This window comes from Anneissia japonica, unplaced genomic scaffold, assembly GCF_011630105.1.
Source record: "Anneissia japonica isolate Jap-2015-1 unplaced genomic scaffold, ASM1163010v1 scaffold3279_len158616_cov144, whole genome shotgun sequence".
Taxonomy (NCBI): domain Eukaryota; kingdom Metazoa; phylum Echinodermata; class Crinoidea; order Comatulida; family Comatulidae; genus Anneissia; species Anneissia japonica.
In genome coordinates, this window is record NW_022714864.1 from 167,329 (window position 1) to 174,047 (window position 6,719).

Sequence of the window (6,719 nt, forward strand, 5' to 3'; positions counted from 1 at the left end):
AAATGATAATGAATACAGCAAAACTTTCATTATTTCTAGTTTCTTTTAAATTGTTTATGCTGGTTGGCTACATTGATAATATTATATAATTGTAATATTTAACACATGTTTATAAGTGGATTGGATTGGATTGAACTCTATATTCAGCTATGTTTAAAGCAGTTCTGTGTACAGTAGGTATATGATGTGCTACAGTGTTTCAATAATATTGATATAAAAGTTCAGATTTTTGTCATAAACTTCTTTCAACCTTGTGTTTACTGTTGTGTAAGTTAAATGTATATACCCAGTGAGTGATCAGAGATAATGAAAGTGCTGATGGGATGCAACTGGCTGAACTGAGGTATATTAAAAATTTATTTGTTTCACCTTATTGAAATCATCAATTGCTCAACTTTTATTCATTAATTCAGTCCATATTATCAAGATCTTCAAGCAGTTAAACAAAAATCAACAGGCATGGCAAGAAAATGATTAATGTTATTTATTTACATTGCATGCAAATAAAAACATTTGAAATTTTACATCGGCCTCAATGTGTTCTTATTTTTTTAAGTAATTCAGCCTCTTTTCTTTTAAAATGTACATTTTTTTAATTATAGAAAAAAAAACCAAACAAACAAACAAAAAACAAAAAAAAAAGCGATTAAATAGAATCAAAATATATTATATATTTACAGGAATTTCCAGTCTCATTCAAAGTCGATGAACATTACTTCTTGCCATTCCTACTATGCATATGTAGGCCTAGATAAGTAATACAATACATATTCAGTACAGCACGGTCGACTTTGGCTTAAAAAACTACGGTATGACAGTCGACAGAAGACGGGAAATGCAATTTACTACCTCTAAAATTTTACAACTATTACCAATGTATTTTATTTAAAGGCTGGTATACTTATATCATATTGAAATGTTCCACTAAAACCGGAGAACTTTCGTCCAAATTGCTACACATTTTTACTTTCCTCGCGACATTGTTTACATTAGTTACCGAGTTTACAAGAACGTTTGTGATTGGCTAATAGCGTCTCACCAATGCTTAACAGATATGGTAAGTGTGCTGTGATTGGGTACTGCTTTCGTGAACGACATTATTTTTTCGAAGATAAATTCTCATTTTTGGTTACCGTTTCCCCAAATTTACGATTGCCGACAATTATATTATGTTTCAATAAAATAGTATTGACATTTTTGTGCGAATGCCAAGTAGCGCAGATCGGTGGGTCACAAAATTTGTAAACTAAGCCGATTTTGGAGCCTCAACCCACGGTCTATAAAAGACACTTCACAAGTCGGGAAAGCTTATTTCCCGACATTTAGAAATCAACATTTTCCCGGAGAGAACTCGAACCAACCCGCCTTTCTCTTTGGGGTTCATTGATTCATGGAAATGTTTTTAAGAGGGGGAAAACCTTGAATTTAAAAGACAACTCAGAAGTCAGGAAAGCTCACTTCCTGCCATCTAGGAGTCAAAATTTTCCCGGGGGTGAGGTTTCGGACCCCCCTTTCTTTTTGGGATTTATCAAATTCATGGAAAAAAGAATACGTAGGCAACTACTTCATTTTTTGTATGTAGGCCTATGTATACACAGATAACCTACAGTAGTGCTCTGAAATCCTTTACCATCTACACGCGAGCAAACCGCGATTGAAACTCGAGTAACTCGCGGTTAATGAGCTATCATCGATTGGTAATACGATAACCTTTAGCAAGAAAATGAGATTCGATACCCAGTCAGGCATTAAGGCATGATGTAAAACGTCTTTTTATTAACTGTGCGAACTACCATGATCCGTTTTTTAAGCATTACAAAGTTCAAATAAAAGGTCGGGTATCAACATACTGTAGTTATGATGATATACCGGCAGCCTACTTAAACTAAGCATTGGCCAAACAGGTTTGTATGTATAGGCCTAGTATTATGCTAGTATGGTACAGAACTGTATTTTTTTTTGAATGACAAGAAAGAACACATTTAACATTATCAAACGAAAATGACACTTGACAAATACTTTAATAACAACATAAACAAAGAAACAAAAAAAAATGTAGAAGAAAACCTCTTATGGAAGTGTACTGTAGGCCTACTGAAGTGAGTGTTTAGTAAATTCAATAGGGCTTATAAGATAAATTTTATTCCATTAAGGGAAACTTTGGAATATATTAGCTGGTGAAATTAGTAATTTAAGTTTTTGTCTGTTAGCTCTTTTAAAATCAAACTTTTAAATTACTGTATTTCAATAAGTAATTTTAAATAACTTCCATTGAATTGAACATGTTTGTAGTTGGTCGCTTTCTTACGGTTACTGGTAATTGTTCTGTTTATATCTGTACTGTTATGAGCTGACCAACTTGTATATATGTCTATCACATGTTTGGTTTTTCCTTGCCTTGTTTTTTTATTGTTTTGAAATATTTTTGTAATAATGTATATGTATGGTAGAAATTTGAACAAAAATAATATATAAAACTATAGGCTTTACATGAATGCAGTCATTATAGATATTCCTATAAAAAAGTATATATAGGATGGATATGCCTATCATTGTTTGTTATTAAATAAGGCACCAAGCGGTACGTACAACATCTGTAAGAAGCAACCAAATCCGTTAAATGGAATATTTTAACATTCTATATTTATCAAGAGTTTGTTACGGCGCGCGGTAAAAACCGTTTGTGAATGGAGTATTTTGTTTGCTGTGGTATTTGCACTACACGTTTGTTATGGCCGTCCATGGGAATGAAAGTAATTTCGCAGTCATTCATGATTAAGGAAACATATCAATCACTAAGTCGATTTATTTAGAGTGTTAGTCAGTTGTTACAATATTGTCTACCATTGCACCCCAAATTACTGTAAATCTTGTTCAGTACAATCAAGAACTTCAAAATGAAAGGACAGTTATCACTATATCTTCGCGAGCGTATTATTTTATTAGCCTAAGGGGTGCGACGCGTGTTTGCATTTTCGGCGGAAACATGGATGCAAACATTTATGTAGAGGAAATTCTTGAAGGCACACTACTCCCATTTGTGCGCTCTGTATTTCCAGATTCGCACATATTTCAACAGGACAACGATCCGAAACATACCAGTCGATTAGCAACTAACTACATGATGGAAAACAACATCAACTGGTGGAAAACACCACCCAAATCCCCGGATCTAAACCTGATTGAGAATGTTTGGCATCAACTTAAGCACCATCTTAGAAGACATGTGAAACCCAAGCTCCAACATGAACTGGTAGATGGCATTTTAGCTTGGTGGAGGGAAACAGTAATGCCTGAGTCTAGTGTACTATTGGAATAATATTATTTTTTTTATATAAATCTTCTCGGGCATGTGCCCTCTTCCTTTTGATTTTGTTTCACAAACCTATCATTTTTAATGAACTCTGTTATTCAATTGCAAATGGAAGAAAATAAATGTATTTTTGAATTGAATTGAATTGAATAGGTACAGTTTTTTTATGAAAATATGCTGAAAGAAACTAGCATCATAAAAAGTGAAAACATCAAGTTATTCAATTTTATTGTCATTCCTTAAAACCAGATAGAGGAATATTAACTAAAAATATTTCGGGACCAATGAAAAAATAAATAGGCATATTATATAATTTATTTAGAAAAATGCTGTGGCGTCAAGTGATTGCCAAAATTAGAACACTTTTCATTTTTACAAGGTCTCTGGCGCGCGCCGAAAACCGTTTGGTAGGTCTGATAATGTGGGTTGTTCACAAAAGCGACCATTAATCATTACGGTTGTTAATGGCAGGTATTGACATTCGGCCTACGATTGTTGTAAATCGGTCGATGGAGATAGCGGAAAAAACCCTGTTCTTGTACTGACTTTATTATCATCAATGCTATATTCTATTTATTATGTCAACTGTTAGTTCTGTTTTATTTAATTATTATTGTTATTTTTATCATTACCCATATTGCTATTATTATAATTGTTATTCATTATTATCATCACCATTATTTTGTTGATTATCTTGATTATGTTATATTATTATTATTAGGCCTATTATGTTATATTATTATTATTATTAGGCCTATTATTTTTATTATCATTATTGCTGTTGATTAACTTATTATTATTATTATTATTTATTTATTATTTTATTATTATTATTATTATTATTGGTGATCCGCTACACTAGCGGATCACCTCTTGTTATTGTCAGAGATCTTTTTTTTTTTCCCATTTCTTGTTAGCACGATATCTAAAAATTGGCACGAGATTCATACATGCACGTTTCAACAAACACGTCATGACGTGCGCATATGCATGAGTAAATCTTTCAAAATGCTCAAAATTCTTTTTTAACAAACTAAATTAGCGTATTTTGCCATTATCAGCTTTTAATTATTGTTCAATCCGCCACGTGCACACTTCCTCGTGGGTCAAATTGCGGCGGATCACCTAACTCGTCCTCAGTGACGAGTTCAAATCTAGTTATTATTATTATTATTATAATCATCAATTATTGCATATATTGTTGTTGTTAGGTCTTTTTTTATTTCAACAATTTATCTATTTTCCAAATTATATGATTACAAAATCTGGTAAATCTTAAAATTAAGATAAAACAAAATTAAATATAGTTTGATCTTAGTAAGCCTATCGTGCACTTTAAACATCAAAGTAGTCAGTTATCATCATCCTTTTTAACCAAAGTATTAGTGTATTAGAATATTATAATAATAATTATTATTATTATTTAATTATTATTTTATTATTATTATTATTATTATAATCATCAATTATTGCATATATTGTTGTTGTTAGGTCTTTTTTTATTTCAACAATTTATCTATTTTCCCAATTATATGATTACAAAATCTGGTAAATCTTAAAATTAAGATAAAACAAAATTAAATATAGTTTGATCTTAGTATGCCTATCGTACACTTTAAACATCAAAGTAGTCAGTTATCATCATCCTTTTTAACCAAAGTATTACTGTATTAGAATATTGTTAGTACCTGCATTATGCATTTTATTTAGAAACATATGCTGTTTAAGATTCAATTGACCCCCAAAATGAGTATACCTTTCATTTTTACAAGGTTTCTGGCGCGCGCCGAAAACCGTTTAGTAGGTTAGAAGCTTGGCAGGTTGTCCACTAAGGACAGATAATGTGGGTTAAGTTCACACAAAGCGACCATTAAATCATTACAGTTGTTGACGGCAGGTTTTGACATTCATTCGGTCTTCAATTTTGTAAATTGGTAAAGGTGGATGCAGTATTGGAATAAAAAAAACTGTTATATTATCATCATAATTATCGTTATTATCGTTATCATTATCACACCACAATAATTATAATAATAATAATATAAATATTCAACATATAGTTTTGTTATTGAGTATTAATTTATAAGCCAAACCAACAAAATTATGTAAATAAGTAATACAGTTTAACTTGTTGCATTACAGATTTTGTTAGAACTACAAATTATTATTGGACCAGGCTTGAGAAAAAGACATGATATTAATATCATTTATGTATATAGGGCCTCATTACAAGTAAAATAGGGTAATTTCAGCACCGAGTCCACTAATGATCGCGGTATATTCTGAAGGCAATTCATATTACATCATCATTGACTTTAAATTAGGAGCGCATTATGCTAAAATGCAACTTGTACCGAAAATACAACAGAAAGTTTAGAAATTAGAAAATAATAATGTGTGTTATTAAAACTATTATATAACATTGTCTTAAAATGTTTTGTTAGTGTACAAAGTCCAGGTAAGCCGTAATAACCTAACAACTTGAAACACATCTAGATGTGTATAAGAGACAGGTTATTGAGAAAATTGAATCCATATGTTCTAAACAGCTCGCTACGCTTCCCTGCACCAGAATGACCCATTTTCGTTACTGCCTTTCAATCGGCTTCAACCACGGCGGACCGCTGAGTTACCGTTAATTGCAATGTTTTTCAGCATTCCACACTGCTTACGTTTCATTCTAAATCTGTCAAGCGTGTCATCGCTGAATATTGCCCTCGAATTTTCATTGCGTTTTAATCGCGTGTCAAACGCAGTTGATGGTAAAGGATTTCAGAGCACTACTGTATAAGAATGAGAAAAATTTACCTGACTGTTTTCAAGAAGGGAAAACCTTGAATTTTGAGGAACTTAAAAGTCTAAAAGACATATCAGAAGTTGGGAAAGCTCATTTCCCACCATCTAGAAATCAAAATTTTCCCGGGGGTAACCCGGCCCCTTTCTTTTTGATGTTCATCGATTCATGGAAACCTTCAATTTTGAAGAATTTTAAAGTCATTAAAAGACACCTCAAAATTCGGGAAAGCTCATTTTTCCCCATTTAGGACTCAAAATTTTTCCGGGGAGGACCCCCAACCTCCCCTTTCTTTTTGTAATTTATCGATTCATGTAATAAGAATACGTATGCAATTACTCAATTTTTTAATGTATGTATACACACATAATTCCTATCTACTATAATAAAAATGAGAAAAATTTATCTGACCGTTTTCAAGAGGGGAAAACCTTAAAAGTAAACTAGATTTGAACTCGTCACCGAGGACGAGTTAGGTGATCCGCTGCACTTTGACCCTTGAGGAAGTGTGCGCGGTGGGGATTGAACCATTTTTAAATGCTGAAAAATTGCTTAGTATACGCTAATTCAGTTGTTTTTTTTTAATTTGGAGCATTTTGAAAGATTTACTTA